Source organism: Anolis sagrei, chromosome 4 (genome assembly GCF_037176765.1).
Source record: "Anolis sagrei isolate rAnoSag1 chromosome 4, rAnoSag1.mat, whole genome shotgun sequence".
NCBI classification, from domain to species: Eukaryota; Metazoa; Chordata; class Lepidosauria; order Squamata; family Dactyloidae; genus Anolis; species Anolis sagrei.
Window position 1 is genome coordinate 40,711,703 of NC_090024.1, and position 27,860 is coordinate 40,739,562.

The 27,860-nt window shown below is 37.7% G+C and overlaps 1 long non-coding RNA gene across 2 annotated transcripts; it reads right to left on the reverse strand.

Annotated features, from left to right (window-relative positions):
• Positions 1 to 1,323: 1,323 nt before the first annotated feature.
• Positions 1,324 to 27,590, reverse strand: LOC132774932 (uncharacterized). 2 transcript variants are annotated; one of them, XR_009631457.2, is made up of 3 exons: positions 27,371 to 27,590; positions 23,627 to 23,808; positions 1,324 to 3,803 (listed from the first exon to the last, which is right to left on the reverse strand). It is a non-coding gene; the product is annotated as an uncharacterized lncRNA (long non-coding RNA). The 2 variants fall into 2 exon arrangements; XR_009631456.2 differs by having other exon boundaries at positions 27,321 to 27,590.
• Positions 27,591 to 27,860: the final 270 nt, after the last annotated feature.

Below are 27,860 nucleotides of genomic sequence, written 5' to 3' on the forward strand. Positions count from 1 at the left end.
TCCAAAGCTACTTTTCTTTCCCATTTTTCTGATTTTTCAAAAACAATTGAAGAGTTTTGTTTTTGTTTTTTTTAAAAAAAAACAACCTACCAAGTGGTACATACCATTGACCTGTTATACAAAATTCTTGTGTCCACTTTGTATTCACCCAGAGCACAAGCTAACATCATTAGCCAGCCAGCATTTGAAACATAAAATATTTCAGCTCTACTACTTGGTGAGACCATACTCCCTTAATCTTAGTAGTAACAAAAGTATTGTATGACACCCCTTGCTGAGTTAGACTCATAATTTAGATGTCTCGGTTATTCAATGAAGGTATACCCCTATACCTTATAACTAAAATCCTTCCTTCAATCCAAATGCTTTTCTTCCATGATGACCTGGAAAATTAGTTTTTGGCAGTCATCTTTTAGAGTTCGTCATTATAACAATTTTAAATAAGGACCTTCCACTCTTAATAAAAACCTCTATCTTTTTGAAATCAGAACCTTCCACCTTTCTGATGTATTGATTGATTGTTAGGCATTGTTTGGTGTATCACTAAGAGACAATCTTACTTCTTTGATATGGGTATCTCTGTAATTTGTTGTTACAGATTCATTGAGCAATCCCAAATTCTGGGGGAGAGAGTATTCTGCTACTACACTGATGGAATGGTTCCCCTATTTCAGAAAAGGCTAACTGACTCAAAAGAGGTTCATGGAGGAAATTGATAAAAGAGTTTTCAGAAATAGGACCTACATCTCAAAGCCACAGTATAATCCGCATATTTATGAGAGACACATTTCTACAGCTTACTGTAGAAGCCATGGATAATAGCAAACTTCCTCCAGAAGTTACCATAAAGTCACCCTGGATGACCTAAAACATTGTCAGATATGGGTAGATGTAACCACATGTACTAGCCCCATGGATATGGGAGCTACACTGTATTTGTAAGACACCAGAGAAGGGTAAGAGTAAGTGATAGTGAAGAGTGTAAGTTCCATAGGCTTTAGTAGAATTGAATAAAAAATGGTAAGCATGAATGAAAAAGCATGTGTTAAGATAACAGAGTTGACAGAAATCGAATTCAAGCACCAGATTCCTTAAGGAATAATCACGGCAAAAGATATCATTACTGCAAATGTAAAAGATTGGATCACTGGATTTGAAATAACCCAGTTGTGTGAATTTTGTGTATTCGGAAAAATACTCAGCTGGTTATGGAAATTTACAAAGCCATCTTTAAAGTTGTTAATAAAACGAAATTGGTTAAATCTGAACAAACTTCAAAAACATGAAAAATTATTTCACAAGGGTTCTTGACAATGGAACCAAACTCAGACAAATGAAGAAAATGCAAGAAAACAAGCCTTTACTGTTTATGTCAGTGAATATGATTTTTCTCATCAAGGATGCCTTTCTTGCAGGGCATAAAAAGATTTACATGACTGTTGTTCAATGGGAAGGATAATTGATCAGCACCAAAATGTACTGCCCTTTCCACCCCTTCCTGGACCAGTCCAGGTGGCAGCTACCCAGTAATCATTCTATGCCACTGAGAATATGCAGAAGCCTGTGATTGTTGTCATGTTTTAGGACCTTCAGAGAGGCTAAATTCTAAACAGAATATGTAAACTGAATGCTCGCTAGATTGGCCTCTGTTTATGTTCTTGTCTGGTATGATCTGATAATTCCATACCCTAATAATTAAAACCAACATAAATGAAGAGAGACATCCCACTAACAACCATTCTCTTCTTAGTACAAATATGGTGAAATGCTGCATTTTGAACATATATAGTGGAATCTATGCATTCTTTGCATAGAGTAGGGGTCCCCAAACTAAAACTAAGGCCCATGGGCTGGATGTGACTATGCAGTCATTTACCTCACCTGCCCTAAACATTAGACTTAGGATCACCCTAAGTCTGAAATGACTTGAAGGCACACAGCAAAAATAATAATAATCCTAATTCACTTGGCTATCTCATCAGCCAAATGCAGGCTCAAACTTCCCATTGAAATACTAGTAAATTGATGTTCGTTAAAATTATTTTTCTTTTAAAATATTGTATTGTTCTTTCATTTCCCCCCTCACTACAAATAAGATCTATGCAGTGTGCTTGGGAATTGATTCATTTTTTTCAAACTATAGACGAGACCCCTCAACAGCCTGAGGAACCATGAACCAGCCCTCTGCTTAAAGAGTTTGAGGACCCCTGGCATAGAGTAATATAGTCTACCAAATATTTTTGGGGCGGTGTCCTACAGCCTGATTATTTATTTATGTATTTATTTAGTGTACTTATACTCTGCCCTTCTCACCCCCAAAGGGGGACTCAGGGAGGCTTACAAACAATGGCAATAATTCAGTGCCAGATTCAGACAATAACAATATCAGTAAAACACAATATTATAAAACTATAAAAATGTACTTATCAATTAAATAGTTTTTCAATTAAAACTTATCAAAAATATCAAAAGTCTAGCACCAACTGAGTTTTTTAAACATTGAACCAATTGCTTTGCCGTTCTTCCATCATAATTATGGGAGTCATATTAATCCCCAAAGGCTTGGTTAAATATCCAGGTCTTAAGATTCTGCCTGAAGCTTAAGTGCAAGGGGGCTGCTCTGATGTCACTGGGGAGGGAGTTCCACAGCTGCTGGGTTACCACTGAGAAGGCCCTGTCTCTTGTCCTTGTAACCACACCTGTGATGAAGGCGGGACCAAGAGCAGGGCCTCCCCAGAAGATCTTAAGAATCGCACCAGATCATAAAGGGAGATATGTTTGGACAAGTAAGCTGGACAGGAACTGTTTAGGGATTTATATGCTAAAGCCAGCACTTTGAATTGTGCTCAGAAGCAAATTGGCAGCTAGTGGAGCTGATGTAACAGGGGAGTTGTAAGTACCCTTATATGCCACTCCAGTTAGCAATCTGGCTGCTGCCTGTTTCACTACTTGAAGCTCCCGAACAGTCTTCAGAGGCAGCCCTATGCAGAGTGCATTACAGAGTGCATTACAGTAGTCTATGTGAAATGTAACCAGAGCATGGACCACCATGGCCAAGTCTGACTTCCCATTATTAAAACCAACATGTATGAAGACGAGGTTGTCCATCGTATAATTAATTACATTAATATAGGCATATTATTTTTGCAAATTTATGGCAGCAATTGAAGTTTTACAAACATATGAAACACACGAACCTCACTAATTTCTTCACATAAATAGAAGAATATTAAAAGATTAAAAACACAGCTGAATAGTTTCAATGTTCTTGGAATATTTTTCCCTAGCAGTATACTTTACAGTCAATTCTTTTGTCATCTGTTTTTGCCATATTCTGGCCTCAGTATTGCTGTTAATTAGAGGTGACTAAAGTTTGATTAATTGCTAACATGTGCCACATATGCACAATATGAAGACCTACAGTCTAAATTTTTCCACTTAGTACATGCCTGAATACAGTGGATCTAAGCCAAACATTTTTTTTAAAAAAATGACTAAAAACCTAATCTTATCAAAGTGAACAATATGAATGTAATCAAAATAAGACACTATAATCCACTTGAAGTGTTAAAAGTTCACAGAAGTATGCAATAACCATGGGTTACATTTCACAATGTAATGCAAGCTGAATCACAGAGAAAGAATATAGGCCATCCAAGTGTCCTTTTTCTGGCTGAGATTCACCACATTTGCTTCCAGGTTTGTAGTGAGTTTTTGAAGCCTCATAACTCACGTTTCCATATCCTATGGTTGGCTGTGATTCAGAGCTTCAAAAATGTCCTTATTCGAATATCCTTGGGGCACTGTAAACCAAACAAAAGGCCATAGTCACATTAGAAGTTTTCTTAGACTCAGCTAAAAATCAAAACACCAATGTTAGTATGAAATATATTAATTACACTTTTTGTATGTAAAAGTCATTTAGGACTTGCTTACAAAACAAAATCCTGGGCCACACTGACCCTGTATTGACCCAATTAACACTTTGTGGTGAGATTGCCATAACCAGCCACACATATCTCCATGGTGAATTCATCGCAATGTTAGGGGATGGACCACACTTCCAATCCTTTTCAGCTACATGGTCATGACAATTGAACTTTTTGTTCTTGTTTTCCCCATCATGCATGTAGCTATATGCATTTTATATTGGAGGTACACTAATATTTATATACAAATATACAAGTGTCTGGACATATGTACTTCCTTTTAGGCATGGGTAGGAATGGTTTTAAATGGTTCTAAAGTACTTACAAAACTAGGGGGCATTAGGGCTGCTAAGTTCTGTGCTGCTGCATTTAAAATTAGAAAGATGATGATTGACCCCACAAGGCAACACCCCGTTGAGAATGTTGTTAGAGCAACATGTAACAGCTGAAATGCTAATAGACTCGCAATGTGCCCCTCCCTTCCCCTTTAGTGCCCCCCAGTGTTTTTGACCCCTCCTATCAATCTCTCCTCTCCCCCCCCCCTTCAGTTTCATACCTGTTACAATATCCTATGTTTTAAAATGTGATTTTAAACTGTTTTCTAATCTACTTTTAAATAACTGCTTTACTGGGTTGTCCTTCCCCTCCCAGGGCGCTTGTGCACCGCCTTGTGCTGGTCAGTGACCGTAATAAAGTTTTGTACTAGGGGGCATTATAAATAGCAGTTCCTAATTGGTTCTGTCATAAATATTGCCAATAATGAAATAATAACAAAATTTTGAAAGTTTTGTTAGAGTTCTGAAATTTTCACCACCAGAACTTCAGCAACACTTTAGAAGCAAAGCATCAGTGTCCCCTAGTTCTGTAAGTACTTTAGAACCATTTAAAACTATGCCTACCCATGCCTACTTTCTTTTTTAAAAAAAATTAGAGTTCTTTCTGGGAAATAACCACTTCCTGGCAGGAATGCTCACCTCTCGCCAACCAGTTCTACCCACCACTATCTCCTCCCATTGCAGGGTAAAAGTAAAGAGGTTGAGTTTTTTGGGGGTTTTTTTTTTGCACCAAATTAGTCCAAAGAGCCACACTAAAAGTGAATAATCAATAATGCTGTGTGTCGATTGTGGCACCTGTGTGGTAAATGTAATATGTTTAGTCATGTAGACAAGTCCTTAAACAGTAATATAAGCACATTTTTCCAGATGAAATTGAATATAATTTAGAACAGTGCTTGTCAGGCTATCCAGTATGTGGAACTAGCATTCTCCAGTATGCTAAAGATATTTGTATCCATTTTGTACAATTATGTATTTTTTTTTCTGGAAAACTACTAGCAATCTGTAGCCAATGGTTTAGGGACTGGGACTGGTCCACAGATCACCACTTTGAGTAGCAATGATTTAGAATGCCTTTATTAGGGAATGATGGAGAGAGTTTCATAAACTAGTTTTCCTGTTCTTACTCCTTCCTATGACATTCTCACTAGATCTTGTAATTATTATTATTATTTTATTTCTGACCCACCTCTCCCCATGGCTCAAGGCAGGTCACAGCACAGTTAAAACACACACAAATACTATAAAAATTCTACAAACACACATTAAAATTTAGTTCCATAAAAGATACAGATGGAAGCAAAATACACATTATTCACACAGGACAGAGACCAAAACACATGACATGAGTTTAAAATTTATTCTTAAATATTGGGTGGGTAGCCCTACCGGAAGAGATAGGTCTTTATATGGTTTTTAAATTCTGACAGCTGATCTAGCTGTCAAGAGCTCTACCGGAAGGTCATTCCAGAGTCTCGGGGCAGCCAATGAATAGGTCCTCTGGGTGACACTTGCCAATCAGGTTCTGGCTGGTTGGAGCAGATGCCCCCCAGAGGACCTCAGTATGCAGTGTGGATTGGGTGGGAGAAGGCAATCCTTTAGGTAATCTGAACCCAAACCATGCAGGCTTTAAAGGTCAAAACCAACACCTTGTACTTTGCCTGGAAACTAATTGGCAGCCAGTTGATTGACTTTAGGATAGGTGTATATGCTCACTCCTGGATGTTCCCATAACCAATCTGGCTGCTGTATTTTGAACCAGCTGGAGTTTCCGAACTTCGTACAAAGGTAACCCAATGTAGAGTGCTTTGCAAAAGTCCTGTCCTGAGGTTACCAGTGCATGCATTACCACCTTAAGGTCCTCCAAATCCAGGAAGGGGTACAGCTGGCATATCAGTCAAATCTGATAGTAAGGATGCCTGACTGTCTCATTCACCTGGGCTGAAATTTTGAGGGATGGATCCAGGAGCACTCCCAAGTTGTGAACACAGTCTTTCAGGGAGAGTGTAACCCCATCCAGGACTGGTTTACACACCTCCAGGGGCGGCTCAACCCATTACGCAAAGTAAGCATTTGCAGTATAGTTGATTTTGCCCAGGGGCGCTCTTGAGGCACTCTTGGGGGAAAATAGACCTTGACATATGTGAGTTATAGTTACTGGGATGTATAGTTCACCTACAATCAAAGAGCATTCTGGACTCCACCAATGATGGAACTGAACCAAAATATGGTACACAGAACTCCCACGACAAACAGAAAATATATATCAGTGATTGGGTAGGGGGGGGGGGCTCCGAAATACTGTTTGCTTACCATTGAAAATTATCTAGGGCCGCATCTGCACACCTCCATCCCTGAATTATGACACTTGATGGCAACCACCTCTGTTTTGTCTAGATTCAGTTTCAATTTGTTTTTCCTCATACAGTACATTTTCCTCATCCAAACCTCCAAAATCCAAAGTTGCCCACTAAGACTGTGATACATTTGCTTTTTGATGGTTCAATGTACACAAAGTTTGCTTCTTACACAAAATTATTTTAAAACATGGCATACATAATCTATATGTATAAGATGCATATGTCACATACATAGATTTTTTTTAGTCTTGGGTCCCTTCTCCTTTATATGTGTACCTTTATATGTGTACATGCAAATAACAAGAATTTCAAAATTCAAAGGGATTCAAAATCCAAAGCATGGTTTCAAGCATTTCAGATAAGGGATACTCAGCATGTACACCAAAACTGTAAACCCGTGTCTTGAAAAGGAAATTAAACATATCCCACACAGGATGAATTAATTGTTGCATTTCCAATAGCCATTTTTTAAAAGTGTTAAACAAATGTAGTGTATAATCCAGGAAGTGCACCTTGAATGTTGTGGGGGAGGGATAAATCTGAGAACATTCTACCAATGCTGGGATAGATTTCTCAGAATGGATTTTGAGAACAAACAGCAAAGAAAAGTTCTTGCAGAATAAATATAAATGTGTTGGGTTTTTTCTACCACACAGAAAAAAACCTGCTGTAGTAGAAAAGTTATGCTCTGGGAGAACAGCAGCAGCAACAGGGTTTTCATTTGCTAGTGCTGGATAATTCTTTTTTTAATCTATGACTTTTATATTATACAGCCTCCGGTAGTAAGTGAAATATAATTCTAATTAATTTTTCCTACGGCTGTATACAAATCAATAACTGTAAGTATCCCAAAGGAAAAAAAAAGCATACAACATGCTTCTCCAGGTTCCTAATGAATGCAAATAAGTTGACCTTTTCTTGACAACTATGAATATTGTTTCACAAATTTACCACTAGAATCGCTGTAATCAGCAATTCATACTGCAAATAGGGAGCCAATAATAGTTCTAAATAGCTGTTCATTACAGCAAGCAGAATGTAAATTCTGACTAAACTATTCCAAACTTTAAGCACAAATGAAATAATTTAGGAATGAGACACGGAATACCTCATTCCAGAAAACTGTTTTGTATGGAGTATTGTGTGTGCAGTTTTCATTTCACTTGGATCGCCCCCCCCCCCCCCCACTCTGCCAATTAGTGAAACAAATTGGGGAGAGCAGTAGGGTAAAAGTAAATTGATACGATGCTACACGTGATCTGTTTTTCCTCTGTTCATATTATCAATGCACAAGAGTGCATGTGTGGATCAATAAAACAACAGAGAAAAGTAATCTGAATGCAATTGTGCATGGTTGAGGCCCCATCTGCATTATATGATCAGTGCAGACTCAGGTAATGCAGTTCAATGCAATTAACCTGCCTCTGTTCAGGTAGCATGGCAGATGGGGTCTACAACTGAGATTCTTGATTTAGATATCTTTTTCTCAATGTACATAAGTAATATAGAAGAAAAGGTCAGGGGTCACTCAGGGTATTCACATCAGGAGGACTCTAATTTGGGGTCATAACTTTAAATAATTTATCCATATGTACTAAATTCCAGAGAAGATGCACTGTCCCATTGATTTAGGAGTTATGAATTAAAGAATAACAGAGTTGGAAAAAGCCATTGAATCCATTGGCACATGTCCAATGACCTCATCACATGTATGCCAAGAATAATCTCCCCGCTTCTCAGCGCTGTTGGCATGCTGCTAACACCTGAACCCATCAGATAACACAGTGATACTTCCAATAGGTCCCCATGTTGGTAACTTGCCAGCACCACAGAGACACAAAGCCTTAAGGAGTTGGATATACACTTGAATCCTCACAGGAGAAGCCAGGGTGGATGTGGGAGGAAGCTGAGGACATTGGGGAAATGTCATAAGAAAGGATCCCTTGACTGACCATGGTAAGGGGATGAAGTGGAATGCTGCTCCAAGCTTTCCTCCACTGTCTCCTGGCTTCTCGGCCTTCATGTGATGAAGACCCTTTTCTCTAGAGCAGCAGAAAACAAGTCTACTCCATCTTCAATAAGGCATCCCTTCAAATACTTAAACATAACTATCATGTCATCTCTTCTCCAGCTTCTTAAGCCATTCCTCATAGGACTTTGCTTCCATATCTTTGATCATTTTGATTTCCCTTCTCTGGAAGAGTTGCAGTTTGTTAATTATTTTCCTGAACTGGAGTGCCCAGAACTTACTGATAAGGATTGATGAAAAACAAAATAGAATGCTACTATTACTCACTTCAATCTATACACTATACTTTTACTGATGCAGCTTAGAATTGCATTGATGTTTTTGGTTGCCACATTGATCTGCTGAGTCATGTTCAGCATGTAGTCTTCCAGTTAAGTAAAGGAATAAAAAAAATGGCAGACTTCTTATGCCCCACTTCTGAAATTATATATATATATATATAACACCTACTTAATGCATTCCTCACCTGAAGGGGTGGTTCTATGCTACTGAAAGTTTAAGCACTGTCCTGAGCCACCTTCGGGCTGAGAAAGCCACCTGACCCCCCTGTTTCATTTCCTTGCCCCCCCACTCATTTACATATTTTCTACTCCTACCTCACCCAGGGTTTTATCATTTTATCTTCTCCATTTGACCTGCCCAGCCTATTCGATTTTATATCACGTGAATTTGTCTTATTATTTCATTTTGTTATTGTAATTTATTTTCTGATGCATTTTGTTTTGTATTCTGTATTTTACTGTGTTTTATTGTATTTTTATAAGGGCTTGGCCTCATGTTAGCTGTCCCGAGTCCTCATTCGGGAGATGGTGGTGGGGTATAAATAAACATTTTTATTTATTATTATTATTATTATTATTATTATTATTATTATTATTATTATTAAAGGTGGTATATAAATATGGTAAATAAATAATAATAATAAATAAGCATTCCTTATTCTTTTCACTATTCAACTTGTATGCAGAACACATCATGCGATGTGCAGGGCATAATGAATGCAAAGCTGGGGTATAAATTGCTGGAAGAAACATTAACAACCTTAGATATGCAGGTGACACCACTTTGATAGCTGAAAGTGAGGAGGAGCTGAGGAGCCTTCTAATCAAGGTGAAAGAAGAAAGCGCAAAAGCCGGGTTGCAGCTAAACATAAAAAAAACCAAGATTATGGCAACAAGAATGACTGACAACTGGGAAATAGAGGGAGAAAACATGGAGGCAGTGACAGACTTTGTATTTCTAGGTGCAAAGATTACTGCAGATGCAGACAGCAGCCAGGAAATTTATTTATTTATTTGTTTGTTTGCAGTATTATATTCCACCCTTCTCACCGGGGCAGATTACAATGTACACATATATGGCAAACATTCAATGCCAAAGACACACGAGGGGAGCTATCGCTTCCATCATCCATCTGCGACACTGATGAAGTAGTTCCACATTCCCCGCATGCTTTTGCTGGAGTGCCTTGCTGGAGTCCTTTTATGGCCTCGTAAATTAGTTAAATTAGCCTCCCCACACATAGGTGGTACCTAATTTTCCTACTTGACAGATGCAACTGTCTTTTGGGTTGCAAAGGTTGACAAGCTACACAATTGGTTGACGCTCACTCTGACCTGGGCTGGCGTCAAACTCATGACCTTTGGTCAGAAGTGATCTTAATGCAGCTGACACTCAGCCAGCTGCGCCATACTCCCGGAAATCAGGAGATGCTTACTTCTTGGGAGGAGAGCAATGTCCAATCTCGATAAAATAGTGAAGAGTAAAGACATCACACTAGCAATGAAGATCCGCATAGTTAAAGCAATGGTATTCCCCATAGTCACCTACGGATGTGAGAGCTGGACCTTAGGGAAGGCTAAGTGAAGGAAGATATATGCTTTTGAACTGTGGTGCTGGAGGAAAGTTCTGAGAGTGCCTTGGACCATGAGAAGATCCAACCAGTCCATACATCAGGAAATAAAGCCCAACTGCTCATTGGAGGGAAGGATGGTAGAGGCAAAGATGAAGTACTTTGGCCACATCATGAGAAGAAAGGAAAGCTTAGAGAAGACAATTATGCTGGGGAAAATGGAAGGAAAAAGGAAGAGGGGCCGAGCACGGGCAATTTTAACTGCCATGCCTATATCCTATAGCATCCTGGAAGTTAGTTTAGGGAAGATATCTGCAATTCTAGCTGGAGAACACTAGTGCCTCATCCTATGGACTGGTTCTTATAGGATGCAGCCATGGCAGCATAATATAAAAGGGTCCTGAAATGGGTTACTTCCAATCCTTGCTTAACCACACCAAGGACCTAACTGGAGAAGCCACAATTTCTCAGCTTAACCTCCCTCACAAGATTGCTCTGAGGATGTCACGAAGCCCATTAATGAGATTCTGGGTTCTTTGCCACAAAGATAGGATACAATGTAGTAAATTGATCAGTGGGTGTTTGTTGGTTTGCATAAAAGTGAATTGTACCTATGTTTTGATTAGCAACATTGAGTAAGCATGTTTTTTAAAATGGTTCTATTTAAGAAATAATTTTCTGGGTACAGTTACATTGGAAGCAATCTGAAATGATGTAACAGAGATCTGACCGAAGCAAGCAGATATTACCTAATATTCCATGAAGAAGCATTAACAGTATTGAGGGGATGGAATAATGCAATTGTAAGGTTTATTGTACATACTGTTTAATAGGCATATTCTTGGAATAATCCATTATTCAAATATTGGGACCCTGACACAGATCTATATTTTATTTTTATAACTTTTAAGTGAATTCCATTATATAAGAGATCTTAAAGTTCCACTAGTATGATCCTTGAATCAAATTTGACTTGCAGATACAAATTATGGCCATGGCCCAGCCAAAGCTAAGCAGTGAAGTCCCTGTCGATGTTATCGAGACATCAAGATTTAAATGTGGTTAGCTTTGGCTTGAGACTATCTATCTATATCTATCTATATATACACAGAGTTTTAGACCAGTTTGCAAATTATTTATTTGATAGTTCCCTGTCTTCAGACTGACTATCTAAATAAGACACGTCAAAATCATGGTAAAGAAAAACAAACGGCAGTGGGGGAGGAGATTAACAATATTATTTATTTATTACCTGCTTCTCCTTGCTGCTCAAGGCAAAGTACAACATAACTAAAACAGGAAAGTAAAACAGTTCCACAAATGGAAAATGAAAGTAGGGCCTGGACCAAGGCATGTTGGAAGTGGGTTTGGCTGCTCTTTCCTTTTCTGGGGCCAGAGTAATAGCAATTTGAAAATGAAAAGAGTTCTTACCAGTTGCAGATACAAAGCAAAAGGGATCTGTGTTTGGCTGCTCTTCTCTCTCTCTGAGGCCAAAGCAATGGCAGTTTGAATATGGAGGGTCATACTCACCCCAGTCACTCAGCCAAGAACCATAGCCCATTTTTTTTAAAAAAAAGCATGATTTAAAAGATTTATTAAAATTTTGTACAAATGTCACTGTGATCAAAATATCATTTTGAAAGAAAAATAAGCCATCAGACAGAATGGGTAGTATTTAGGAAGAAATAGAGAAATTCTTTGTTGTTGAACTGTCCAACCTGGGGCTCTCTAGAGATTTAGGACTACAAGTCCTATCATCACATTTCCTTGACTATGCTCACTGAGGTTTAAGGGATTATAGTACAAAAGTCTGAATGTCACTAGATTGGGTAAAACTCTTATACAGGAGCAACATATTTTTAAAATTTCTTCAAGATAGATTGGGCTATCCTACTGAAGCACATTGGATCAATGAAAACAAAAGAGATATTTGACTAATGCCTACTGTGCATATGACACATATGGTGTTCTTAACTGAGCTAAACAATCGTTTCTTGATGACATCTCGAAAGATATCTCAACTCTCTAATACTAGCAATTCTTTCATGTTCTGAATGAATCCCTACTACATCTCACTCAATATTGATCTTTAAGCCATGTCTCCCAATCCTTTTCCCTGTGTGGTCACTGAAGAGTATAAAAGTTCAATAGGAAGATCAGCTGCTCATCCACTTTTTGCTAAAGCAATTTGTATTATGGATTTACTTTAGCAGTCTACAGTGGCAGTTGCTGTTTTTACTATTTAAATGCTTTGATTATCTGACCTTGCTTACTTTATCTTTTTAAGCGCTGTGCACAAGCTTTAAAAGTTGATCAATAACAGGGGATTCCTCCACCACATTATGCAGAAATCAATCCTGTTTTGGACAATTTGTATTTTACTCTTACGAGTCCATCTATCTATGTGAATTTTACATTTTCTTTTTTTCTGTCTTAAGTAATTCAGATCAGCCTTTGCAGATAGACATTCCTTGATCCCAAAGGAATCTAGGGGCTATGCTTTGTAGCAAATGTATCAATGGAGGAAGTTGTTCAAAAAAGCTACAGAATAATTTTCCCTGGTGGATTTTACGATGAGAAAAGATGTACATCTGGCTTATGTGACACAGGTCTAAGGATTACTAGTGCCCTCAAATTTTGGACAAATGACTCAAGGGATGTCTTTAAACTTTTGGTTGAATCTAGTGGTTTTATTATTAAGATATATTCTTAAATCAATGTTAGTCCTACCTAGAGGAAATCCAATGAGAATTAAATGCAGAATTTGCAAAACATGATGATAACATTGTTTGGATCAGTTGCAACTTGGACTTCAGATTGTGGAAAACTTTAGAGCTATGACTGAGACTGACACTTGTTCAACTTTGGATAAGGGATTTTTTTTTCAGTCTGAGGATACAAACTGGATTGGAGTCAACCATTCTTTTGTCATGCCCTTGTCTATCCTGGCTGACAATAGCAAAAAAAAAAAAGTGGGCTAGCCAATTGGATAGTGGTGACTTTAATTGCCTTTTTAAAAGAATGATCAGATTGTGTTTATGGATCCAGCATTGTTTTGTGAATGCCACAAGAATGTTGTAACCAGTAGTACTCTGGTGTAGAACTGGTTGGCATAGCTGCAATATTGCCTCCTGAGTAAGGCATGTCTAATTAAAAGATCAATGTCTAAATGACTTGTCATGTAGATTATTATAATGTGCTCTTGGAAAGTGTCCAGAATTAGTGGAAATGTGGCAGCTGGACTGATGTCTATTGTGTATTTGCAAAGAAAATGAAAATGGTCTTGAGACATTATTACACAAACCTGCTATTCTACAGCTGTCATGCTGTCATTGATAGTGGATACAGACTAGGTTGAGCATCTTCAATATCACACCCCTCTTTCATTATGCAATTATGTCAATTTGCCAGGTCATCAGTACATACGATCACAGGGAGGATAGCAGTGGGATGCAGATGATGTCATGTAATACTAGCTTCAATGCCACTTTGCCTGCTTCACTGTTTCCAATTTGTTTTTAGGCCCAATTCAAATTGATGTATTTTCCCCATGTATTCCTTAAAAGCTTTATGGTTAATGCCAATTCTGAAAAAAAAAATCCCTGGACCCTGCGGTATTAAACAACTATCAGACTATTTCTGATCTCCCCTTCTTGGGTAAGGTGCTGGAACAAGTGGTTGCTACTCAACTCCAGGGATTCTTGAATGAAACTGATTATGTAGGCCCATCGCAGTTTAGGCCTGGTCATGGACCTGAGACAGCTTTGGTTGCACTGGTAGATGACTTTCCCAGAGAACTAGACAGGGGGAGTATGTCCCTGTTAGTTCTCCTGGATCTCTCTGAGGCTTTCAATACTATCAATCATTGTATCCTTCTGGATTGACTCACTGGAATGGGACTTGGGGCACTGTATTACAGTGGCTCCATTCCTGGAGAGCCGGTCCCAGAAGGTGGTGCTGGGGAATGTCTGCTCAGACACCTGGCCACTGGCTTGTGGAGTCCCGCAAAGCTCAATCTTATCCCCCATGCTATTCAACATCTACATGAAACCACTGGGTGAGGTCATTCAGACACAGGTTCACAGCTTAGGGGGTCCTTCTGGATTCAGTGCTGACCCGTGAACCTGAAGTGTCAGCAGTGACTGGGAGAGCCTTTGCACAGTTAAATCTTGTGTACCAGTTGCGTACCAGTGTACCAGTTGCGTCCATACCTTTAAAACTCCAGATCTGGCCGCATTGGTCCATGCCTTGCTTACATCTCTGATGGATTACTGCAATGCACTTTACATGAGGCTGCCTCTGAAGACAGCTCGGAAATTCAATTAGTGCAAAGAGCAGTGGCCAGGCTGTTAATGGGAGCTAATTATAGGCCACACACCACCCCCTTACTAAAACAGCTCCATTGTCTGCCTATACGTTTTTGGGCCCAATTTGAAGTGCAGGTTATTACCTACAAAGCCCTACACGGTTCGGATCCAATCTATTTGCATGACCTCATCTCCTCCTATGAACCTGCTTGAGCCCTGACATCTGCTGGTGAGGCCCTTCTCATGGTCCCGCCCCTGTCACAAACATGGCTGGTGGAGAGAAGGGAGAGGGCCTTCTCAGTGGCAGACCCCCAGCTTTGGAATGCCTTCCCCAAGGAGATTAGATATTAACGATTTTCAGGAAGGAACGGAAAACCTGGCTGTGGGGACAGGCCTTCGAAAACAGCTAACCATCATTTTAGCCAACAGAGTTTTAAATGGAAATTTAACTGATGCTAGTGCTCATACTAACAAGAACAGGACATATGATGTTTAATTGCTTTAATGCCAAATGTTTTATATTTTATATGCTTAAATATTTATGTTCAGCATTCTTGAGTTATACCCCTTCCTATTTATTATGGCTTGCTTTTATTTCTGGTGATTTAACTTTGTATCAATGTTATCTTGTTGTAAGCCACTCGAAGTCCCTTTGGGAGATGGGGCAAGATATAAATAAAGCTTCATCCATTTATTCATTCATTTCTATAGAAATTAAATTATCCTCCTCTTTGTCTTGATTTTTGATCAGGCCTAGCCAACCTGTGGCATCCCAGGAGTTTTGGACTTCAGCTTCCACAATTCCTAACAGCTGGTCAATTGGCTGGGATTTAAGGGAGTTGGAGGCCCAAATGCTTAGAGAGCCACAGGTTTCCCAGGCCTGTTTTAGACATATGTCTTCTGATGGGTCTGGCTTTCATTTAAGTTGTCTCCATTTTGTTTTTAACTGGATGTTTCAAATATTTATCATTGTATAAATGACATATTGCCCTACATATTTGTAAAAAAAAATTAATGAAAAGCATTTTGATTTTTAAAATATAATGATATTACAGCAAATGTAATGACAGTCACATCTAGATTAAACTAGGATTTTTAGTCACCAGTTATTTAAATCCCACTAATTTAAGTGGGCATATTTACATTAGGTTTGGGTTAAAATGGTGCTCTCCCTCTCCACACCCACATTGAACACACAGAAGCCAACCAGACTGAGAGTTTGCTTTTATATGAATTCTGCCACCCAAGTTTAGAACATTCAAAGTAAACCATGTAATACCCACACAAACACAGATCTGTCTGCCAATAAAATACCACCACTCCCCAATCTCCCCAATGGCAAGGCTAGACTACTCCCAGTTGATCTAGTTCTCTTAATTAATCCATAAAACTTTTTCTACACAACTTATGACTCCAGACTTTTTAAAGGATTGAGCAAAATTCATGTAGAATATATCTTCTAATGGCTATGAGCCATGACAGCTCAATTCAACTTCATGTCCCGAGTCAATATCCTTCTCAATCCAGGTGCAAGGGATAAATAATAGATATTTATCCTCATCATGCTTCCTTCTATATTTCCAGATGCATCTTGCTAGCCACAGACTGATCTTTGCTCTGATCCAAGCTTTTCTTTATTCTTCTGGTGTTAGTGCTAATATTTAAAATTCCAAGCTTTATCGTAAATTAAAGGGATATAATTTATTACACATTAGGTTAGTTTGAAACAAACTCAGTCAAGAAGATTGTGCATTACGTAATGTAATTGATGTGACCACATGATGTAATTCTCATAGTTTGGTCCTCATTCTAAGCAAAATATAATGGAAGCAGATGGTAAAGTAAAATATTGGTGATGGAAATTTAGAAATGTAAATTTATATGTATATGGTTTAAGGAAGTTGGGTTGATTCTATGATTACATCAATTAAAGCAGCTTCACTTCAATGAACTTTTGTTATTTGATGACAAGGATCTCCATATCGATGTCATGTAGCACAACTGACAAAGGAAGCAATCTGAAATTGATTTAGTCTGCTTTCTACATCTAGTACTGCTTTGAATGCCCTTGCAGGAATTTGTTTTTAGTACAGTTGAACAAAAAACTATCTGTCTAGTGGTCTCAGAATCTTTAGGTCTGGTGTGAATTTCAGCAGATTTTCAAAAAGAGACACACATGTGTTATTCAAAGTGTCCATCTGTATGATAGAATTATCGTTCAAATCATTCAAATAGAAATCCAAGGTTTTTAAAAATTATTAAGTGCCAAAGGTGGTATTTACAAACATTACAGAAGATGGCTCAGCACAGCCATTTCATGCCATCTGGTTGTTGTCGGAACTACAATTCCTTCTCCAGAATTGGTTGCTGAATCTGCTTTTTTCCTTTACCCTCCTCATCCTTCCCTCCCTTTTCTGTTGTGTCATTTAGATTGTAAGCCTGGAGGACAGGAGATGTCTTGTTTTTATTGATCACATGTGAGTCACTAGAACACTTTGCTTAAAGCAGGGGATGAAAAATGCATGACATAAATACATGATAAATAAAAAGGGTTAAAATATCATGGGATTCAGATTTCATGAGCATATATAATGTTCATTGATGTAAGGATGAAAAATATTGCGAGAGTACATAATGCTCATTGTAGCCATGAAAACAATAAAAAACTGTTCACTGATTCAATAAAAGGATGATGGATTGCATTACAGCTACCAGAGTAAGATTCTGTCTTAATAGTTCCAACGTTAAAGCAAAACTCTGCTTTCATCAGAGTTCAGAAGTTGCTCTATTGCAACATATAATATATTGCTACTGTTGATTTCTAAAAGGAAATAAAGGACAATCCAATGCACATACACAATTTACTATATATTAGGAAGTACCATGCCATCAAAATGGTCTAGAAATCTATATCTTGCACACATATCCATTTACAATTTTTTTTAAAAAAAAAAACCAGCACACAGAACACTAAATAATATGACAGTGCTGTATACTGTGGCAAATTAAAGAATTTAGCATCGGAAAAATTGTTTAAAATAGCTGTTAAATATCCAAAACAGCCTTTTCCCCGAGGCTGTGTTTTAGATATTCAGTGTCTCTTTTAAAATAAGATAAAAGGTTATGAAGAACAAAGACAAATTTTGTTGCATTAATTCACTTTTTATACTAAATTGTTAGGCTTTTTACTGAGTTAACCAAAAGGTATTAAATAAGTAAATCAATATTTTAAAAATTACAATGCATTGGTTAGTTGTCGAAATTGTTGTCCCTTATATGAAAATCCCTTTATAATATATTGAATTGGAGGGGTGAAAAAAACAAGAGAGGACATCCTGCATAAAGTGCACACAATCACTCCAGGGCTCGTCCTGAAAGAGACAAGTCCATACTGTTTTCCTCAAGTGGGTAAATGTTAAGAAGAATCCAAGTTTCATGATGCAGCAGCACAAAGCTGGGAAGTGAAAATTATGTTGCAGCAGTGTCTTGAAAATATGACTGTAAAAGTTAATCAATAAAATGTCTATTCCTGTCTATTCACCAGGGGCCCCAGCTGCATAGCTTCACACAATCGATACTACAAATTATTACGATTTCCAGGTTCCCACTGGACATTCTGAACAAATCTTTCAAGTGTAACAGGCTTACATAGTGGGGTTGTTGTAGCTGGGTTCGCCTCCCCCCGTCAAACTTTACATTGAGCTCATCTGCAATAAGTGGTAATAAAAATCTTAAGGCCTGTGGATTTTCTACAGCTGTTAAATATTTTCATTCCCCCTTATTCTTGCCATGCTTTGTTTTCTTCACTTGTATTATAACAAATAAAATATTGCTTGTTCTCCAGTTACAAACTTGAATTATCTGAAGCCGCAGAGGAGATAACACTGCACTTTCAGTTTTGCACATGTATGAACATGTCATGCTGTCTGAAAGAGACTGTTGAGAAACAAAGAGTACGATAGAATATTGTCTCATCTACCTGTTCTCTGTTTTCCATTCTCTGTGTGTTTCCCTTTCCTTTTTTTCTAGCTCCTGTTAAGTTATCATTTTGAGTTTCAAAACACTCCAAAAAAGGCAATCCAAAAGCAGCAGGTTGATTCATATGCACACACACCAGCCTTTCCTCTATGTCCCAACAATCCTGCAAGTCAGAACCAGGGATGAATAAATCAGTCTATTTCCAGTGTGACATGTGTTCAGATGCTAAATTTGTTCCATCCCCAGAGCCTAATCAATCTGTGATTTTTGAAAACACATAAACAAACACACTCTTGTTTGAAAAAGACTACACTTTGGTATTCATTTGATATGAATATCTACATTTTATCCTAAAATGTGTATTCCACATACATTATCTTCAAAAACATGCTTAGTTGTATGCATGTTAGTATGCTATCCAAGCAAAAAAATTATCACAATATTTGAAGAACTGTGTTTTGATCCATGTATTACTATAGATAGCACAAAGCAGGCTGGTTCACTTAAAATGCAGACTGACCAAAATCCCTTGAGCATCCATACTCTCTAGCTTCCAATCAAGCCGTGAAGCAGACGTTACCACAGCCATTGAGACTGCAGAGAAAAATGTAGGGTAGCATAGCTATGGAAGCATGCCCTTTGTTTCATGGCCAGCTGCTACAAAGGAACTGCACTGTAGTGACTTTATGGGTCAATTCAAAAGTTATGGTCATAATATCTTTTTGGCAGTGGTCAGAAGTTTTTTAAAAAATCCTAGGCTTTCCCAACTTAAATGTCTTTAGTCTTCTTAGGCCAATTGTTCCAATGTTATTTTCGCATTTTAAAATTGCTTTCACATAAAATGCAATCATTTTGTATTTCATGGTTGGCGTGTTTTTTAATTGGTAAACCATCCAGAGATATTTTGTCATTGGGTGGCACATACTTGTTTTAAATTAAATATTTGCTTAAAGTGTGCTAGCTGCTAGAAATGCTTCTTACTTTGAGACAGGATGCAAGAACACCTGAAAGCCATTGTGACATGGATTGTAGTAATCAAGGGGTTTCATAATCTCAACACACTTTTGAGTAGCTTGCAGACATTGGTTTGGAGATCTCCACATCACTGGAAAAATCTATGTGCTAAACAAAGCTGCAGTGGGCTCTGATAGGAAATATTACCTTGATTATCCTAAGATGATATGAAGTTGCCTGTCTTCCTAGGACCGAATTGCTGCTCCACCTACAATACTGTAGCCCAGTAGCAACTGATTTCAGTTTCAGACAGGATTTTTCACTACATGAAGATTATACAGTACTATACTTTTGAAAAAAAAATTCTAGCGTGTTTTAGGTGATACTGGATGAAACAGAGACAATAGGAAAAAAAATTGGGGTGAATGTGGCTTGCAGACTGAGCTTTGACTATCCATTAGCTTTGGAAGTGCAGTGAGAATGAGTAGCACACTGGTAAAATGTCAGGGGGCAGTTTTGGTGGCAAAAATAGTTCCAGTAAGGTCTGTCTAAATCAGTGGTTGTCAACCTGTGAGTCCCCAGGAGTCCCCAACAACTCCCAGAAATACCAGCCAGTTTACCACCTGAAAGGATTTCTGGGAGTTGAAGGCCAAAACATCTGGGGACCCACAGGTTGACAACCACTGGTCTAAATCAATTTTCACAATAGCCACTACAGGAGACGTGGTTAGGCTTTAATTATTTTTAATAGAAACAAAAATGCATATTCTACCTGTCCCCTCCTTACATAAAGCCTGTCCATGTTGAAGGGCAAAGCTCACAGTGTAGGCATAACTGTTTGCCTGAATACAGTTGCAAAGGTCTACACTATTGGAAACCCTGATAATAACACAGAATTGCATGCAGTTATTGATTGATGGATTTGATTTATATCCCACCTTTTCCTCTATGCATAAGGATCCACCTTGAATGTTCAAATGCTACAGCTTTCTTGGTCAATATGGGAAAATTTCAAATGTAAGAGCTAAATTTGGAGCATGTATCCTCAAGCCTCCCTGTACTTACTAGTTTTGTATGCCCAACAAAGCTGGTGTATCTGAAACTAGATTGATCTTTCTCCCATTTACTTACCATATTATACATACCCTGCCATGTGTAAACTCCTTCAAAATTTGGGCAAAAAAGTGTATACAATATTTTCTATGCAAGTAACACCATTTTCAGGGTAATGATTTCAGTACAGATTTACTTCATTTTTATGCTGTTTTCTATGCAGAAAGTTTTGCACAGAATAAATCCCAAATTACAAACAGATTTGAAAACAGTGTGTTTTTAAGCTTTCTCTCAAAGAACATTGCAAAAGTTACTCATTACTCCCTCAAATAAAATGAACAAATAAAACCTGAATTAAAAGACTTCTAAAATATAAATATCTATACTCCTTCAGTACCCAACACATTTATATCAATAGCTTAAACTTGATTGTTATTTCATTGTCAGATTATGAAGTCTTGTTTTCCTCTTCTATTGCATCCCACAAATAAAACATGGCCTTCAAAAAAGTCCCTTACACAATCTGTTAATCTTATTGTCAAAGAGGGATGATAAGACGCACATAGTTATTTTTTCTCTTTTATCAGGTTGAAGGGTTGCTTTGGTTTTCACTCATAATTCAGCATTACAAAATTAAAATTTAACTCTACACAATTTTGTTAGTTAAGTACCTTCAATTCAGCTACAGCTTGTCTCCTCAAACTCCTCAAATAGGGTTTTGCTTGAAAAGAAAAACATTTCAGAAGAGGGTTTATCATTGCCTCCTCGAAGACTTAGAAAATGTGACTTGCCCAAGCTCATTCAGTCTGAATCTTAGTCCATCACTCAACCACTATATCATGTCTGTTCTTTACATTATTATGAGCCTTTGTAATATAAATGCACTGGTATAAAATTATCATGGGAAGTTTGAACAATTTGGGACCAGGTTTCTTAAGGGCTGCCTTCTTCCATATGTATTCCACCCCATTTGCTCCTTTCATTATCTGTCACATAACTCCTGTTCCTCCTAGCTAATAGGAATGGTGTGTAATGTAGTCTATAGTGACACTCAACCTGTGGAATTTTCTCCCAAGTGAAATTTCTCTGGCCCTGAGAAATTTTGTAAAAAGGAAAAAAAAAGACCTGCTGAAATCTTGCTGGGGTATCACGCTACAGGATCTTTCACATTTCAGAGCTATGACTCCACCTTGACTCTCACAACAATGTCCTATAGAATCTTAAAATCCACAAAACATGTAGGAATATTTAAAATTCTCAGCTAGAGAGCTCTATTGCCTCACTAAACTACAAATCCTTAAAATATTCCCACTGGAGCTAAAGTGAGATCTAGCACTTTAATTGAACTGTAGTGTGAAACTAGTCCAGGTAGAAAAACCACAGCTGCAGCAGCTGTGAAAGAAGCAAAGCAGTGGGAAAAGGGGTGGTTCAAAGTTAGCAGATTTTGTCTGCCTTCTTTCACCATCCCTGTGTGACCCTGGAAAAAGTATAACTGGTAGTGTGCTTTGGCAACAGGATTCCAGACAGTATGTGATTCTACACACACCCAAAGGCTGGCTGCCCTGAGTTTGTTTTGGTTTTGGAGGGAAAAGGAGGACAAAAGTTTGTTGGAAAAATAAATACACAAGAAGCAAAAAGCCAGGCAATATAAGTAGCTTTACGATCTGGCCACAATTCCAGTGGCCATAAGGTCAAGCTCAGGGTTATGTCATCACAATAATACTATAAGGCTACTCCTGGCAAGTTTACCACTATGATAATGACTACAATGGCTACCACTTGTCTTAAGAATTTATCTTAAGGTAAGATTGACAATAAACCTACCACTGCTGCTCTTCTATTTTTAGCATTAAATAAAATGAACAGAGAATTCGTTTTCTTTACATAAGAAATTCTAAGCCATTCACCTGGGATCCTAAGGTTCCACAGGTTTACACAATAGCTTTGGATACTGTTTTATAATATGACATAACAACGTCATGACAGATGTGAATAAATTGTGGTTTTGGTTCTTGCCACAAGTTTTCGATTAATAAAGCACTTTGCAAGCGAGCCATCGCTTCAGGAAACGTGTGTAAAACTTCACGTTGATTTTGTGATATTGCAAAACAGCACGAGAAAGCTGCCTAAATTGAGTGCAACAGATTCAGCAGAAAGAATATACTGTTCAGTATGTGTTTGTGTAAAATGTAGAAGAAACAAAGAATTTAACCAAAATGAATACTTTTTCACAACAATCCCTTGCAAACTGAACAGTAACTTCTAAACATGGGGAAAAAAACCTTTGAACACTTTAAAATTTCCTTAAAGGAAAAAAAGAGGGAGACCTATTAGGATTAGTACTTGAGTTCATTTTAGCAAGTTCATATGTTACTTGTTACTCTGCCTAGAAGCTCAAACTCTTAAGTTTGCTTTAATTTGGGAACGTCTTGCTTTGAGGCAGCTTCATGAACCAAAAAAGACAGACAATAAGAGCCATATGTAACCTTCGGACCCCAAAAAAGAGAGGAAGATGAGAATGCCACTGGCAGATAGACAATAAAGAACACCCCCCCCCCCCCCAAAAAAAAGCATTTTCACATTTTCTGGGCTAGTGGGAGGGAAAGAAAAACATTCAAAAGACTGCTAGTTAACACACAGTTTGGGGGGAGAAAAAAAGGCTATTTTCAAATGGTGTTATCAGCTACTTAATACTTGATTTAATCAATAAATTAGTCATAAAGCATTTACAAAACACACCATCTGATTAAAACAAATACTATAACAGAGCTACAGGAATTATTGTTGAGTTCTGACTAGCCTAAAACATCAAAACAAACAGTAACTCACTTGTAATCACTACTTTCTTCATGAGAATCTATAATGCGTTCTCTCAGTGGCTTCAGCTCTGTCTGTGATTTTCTACTGGTCTGTGCAAATGGTTTCTGCTCTTTGCTCACTTAGCTGCTCTTGACTTGCTTTCAAGCTGGATTCCATTAGAAGTTTTTCATCCTGACTGGCAAATTCTTGCTCTGAAAGATAATAAAAGGATTGAAGTTTCCAAAGAAGCCAACGACATTTTTGTTTCATTTTTATATTTAATATGATGTTAAGCCGGAGCTACATGAACTTGCCAAATTTATATCTTACAGATTTTTTTAAAGAATATGTCAATTCTGCTTCCAACTATTAAACACATACATGCACCATCATGTGGGTAGCTTGAAATGCATTTTAATGACATTTAATAGTTTATCAGTGGCCAGATGCTCTCAATCTCTGCTAACTCTGCAGACATGTACCATTATGGAGCTGGATTTCATAAAAGCAGATATTATTTGCTTCATTATTTTGAGAAATATTTTTTAGTTATTATTCATTGTCTCTCTTGATCCACAAAAGGCTCATAATTGCACCCTGCATCTCGAAAAGAATTAGGATATAAGACAAACTTCTGTTTCCCTATTTTTTTTTTCTCCATTGTGTCGATACCCCATCACATAAATAAAATCTCATCCAAGGTCATCCAATAGATGGCACTCTTTCATTAGACCAAAGAAACTAGGGCAGTGTGTTTCAGCCTTCCACTGAAAAATAGGCAATTTAAGACAAAGACATTTTTCCTTTGTTCTTTTGTTGACCATATTTTAAGAAATATACATATATAGCCCTTCATTTAAATATTTGTCTTTTAGCACAGATTTATAGCCAGGTGCTTTTTCTTCAAAAGTCTTTTGCAAATATACATCTCTCAACATTTATTTGATAATACTGTCCAAATTTAATGAGGGACAGAATTAAAATTTCAGAATAAACATTTATCAATGAAGGGGTGCTCTGTTGTCAAAACTGATGCTTGTTAATCAAGATTGTACACATAGGTCGTGTCTTTAGAAGAGGGAAGAGGGGAAAGCAAAGCACCTTGCTGAGAAGGCATCAAAGTGAAAATTAAGAAGGTCATATATTCTTAGATGGCAAAGCTCTTCAAACAGCTCATTTTTAATAACCCTGGTTTATGTCGGAAGAATGATGTGTAAATTAGGCTTCAATTAATTCGGAGCAAAGGGACTGAAGCCTTATAAAAACCAATATTGTCATAACAAGAATTGAAACGCTAGTCTTTGCAAACAGCCTACATTTATCTTAAATATTTGAAATCAATCTTAGTTGCCCCGATGAGCTGGATCTAAATAAAAGTATTTAATTAACAATTAGAAATATCTGGAATATTCAGGAGACATAATGATTCTCATTGACCCAGACGTTCTGTGCAGAAAGACTGAAATACTAGAAGGATTTCATGCTGGCATGGTCCTATTTCAATAAATATGTATTTGAATCTGTGTGTGTATGTGTATTCATTGTGGAGGATATGATTGTCTCCCACTCAAAACACACACATACACACAGGTTCAGACACTTGCTTATTCTAAGAGAACTATTCTAATACAAAATATTTTTGAAGCATTACATTTTTAGACATATAATGTTGCATATTGAATCTATATAGGTTGAGCCTGTATATAGTGGGAGAAAGAGAGAGAAAGAGAAGAAAGAAGCTGTCCTAATGGATATATTATATATTGGTTTTACAAATTGTAAGGAATTTCGTAGCCTGCAGAGCAAGATCACCAAGGAGCGTTAGCTACGACTATTTAATAAAATAACAGAATACAATGCACAGGACAGATTATTTTAGAGCACCAAAAATGCAAATAAATCAGCAGGTGAGTGGCGTCACTTACAGACTGAGTGAAGAGCATTACGATATCCTTCAGTAAGCCTTAGCAATTTGTTATTTTGTTTTTGCAGAATTGGTTTTGGCATTAGAAATATGCCCTGCCATAAAAGATTGTAAATGCAGTATTACTTCCTGCATATAGAATAGCTTGGTTTTGGCTTTGCTTGTTAGAAAAATAGAAGGATTCAAGGGGGGGGGGGGGGGGAGCCTCTAAACTCTCTCTCACACACACTGGTACTGATCATTGAAACTTGCAAATACAGACAGCTAAAAAAAGAATCAAATGTAGTTCAAATTTAAGCCATATATATACATGAGAGATTAGTTATCCCAAGATGAAGCTAATTTGAAGTATTGTTTGCTCTTTCCCCACAGAAACTGTGGATATAAACATCAATGTATGTGTGTTTTCTGTGGGACTTGCCCTTTCAAACCGATAAAGTCCGTTTATTTCCCCCCAATTCTCTTAAGAATCTATTCTATTTCACAATGTGCTGGTTGAAAAGGGTTAAATTATTTTAAGTTTACCTATGCCTTGGACTTGAGCCTTGGCTGATCCCAAGCCAGAGGCACTAGCAGCTGCATGCTTTATTTACAATCCCTTTGTCAGACTTACAACTGCCTCAGGCTATAACATAGTGTACCTAATGTTCAAACTGGCAGGTAATCTTATGTCAAACATACTTCTTTGATTTAAAGTGATCAATAGATTCTTGTAAAGAGGTAATTTCTCTGATGTTTCCACCTTGCCTTTCTTACAGGTGATTCACACAAAAGCCTGCTTATATGATGTACAAACAATAAACAGAAAGCTATAATCATGTTTTTTCAGATGTTTCCGGTGCACAACGATTTTGGATCAATACCCTGTGTAATACAATTATCTGCAATGATCTGGTTGTATTGAAAAAGAATTTGCAGCAAACCTCTAGGGGGTTTTATCCAGAAACATGTGTCTGGCCATGTTGTGAATAGTGGAAGGGAAAATTAAGGGGTTGACACAAGCTGTCCATTACCTTCCAAATGACTTCATTAATATTTTATTTGTTAAAAAATCGTGGCTTTCAAAACTTTACTATGAGGTGGATCCATAATGTTATAGGATGAGAATCAGGTCATGTCTCTTTGGTATCGACTGCATTCTGGAAAACACCTTCGAACGTATTAAGCAAGATGCCAGGGCTGCAGATATTAGGGCAAGAACTACAGAAAGGGAATTAGGGGCTCTGTGCTACTGAATGCTCTTTGAATGCCTGACAAAATGAATTGAGAAATTGTGTGTGTGTGTGTGCACAGCTGGCTCCAGTGCATGTGAGAATAGCTCTTTGTCTTCAAGGGATTCAAGCAATCCTTTTTGAGCTGTACAAATTCTATACTGGCAATTAATTGTGTCACTTAAAAACAACGATTGCCCCCCAAATGTGTTCAATATTATATAGATGTACAAACACCTAAAAGGAGTGTCTGTGTGTGTCTTTGTATTCTGTTCATTTTAAAACATCTGCAACCAGTAAGTATGCAAAGCTTTCTCAACCAGAAATTCTCTCTCTCTCTCTCTCTCTCTCTATATATATATATATATACACACAATACCATGCAGAAACAAAGGAACATGGTTGTGTTTATTTCCGTTGATAAAGCTGCTCACTCCAGCCCTAAATTCCCCCCTAAAGCTGGACAGGGAACCTTTTGTGTTCATTTGATTACTGCAATCTTTTGTCCGTATGATTGATATTTCTATTCTATTAGCCTGTGCCAAATTCACAGGGCTGCAGCAGGATTACTATTTCCATACGTTATTACCTCGTCCCTCTGCAACGCTCCCTTGCTCATCCTCCCAGCTCCTGTTTTACCTGCTGGATCTTAGGTCTAAATATGATGGCTTTTCTTGCCTTCTGATTCTTTCTTTCTGTGTGTCCTGGAGACTCAGCATTCAGCTTCTTGACCACACTGTCAAAGTGCTCCACCTCAGCCACTTTAGCTTTGATATCTTCTATCGCCTGCAGGAGAGCTACTCTCTTGGAAGGTCATCTCTTTTGCGTATTGCCTCTGAAGAAAAAAAAGCCTTCCACGAGTACCATTTACGATGAACTGGGGGGTTTTATTAAAAAGGGGGGGAATCGTTGCATCATGCTCTTTTGAGGCATACGTTAAAGGCGAATGCACACATACACAGATCCACCTTTTTCTCATTTCCAGTGAGGTCATGTCCTCATACGTCCCCAAGGACCAAGAATTCCACACAATTTGCTTATTTATTTATTTATTTTTAAATCTGTTGAGAAAAATATTTTGCTCAAACCATTATTAAACAGTATAATTAACAGTTCAAACGAAAACATT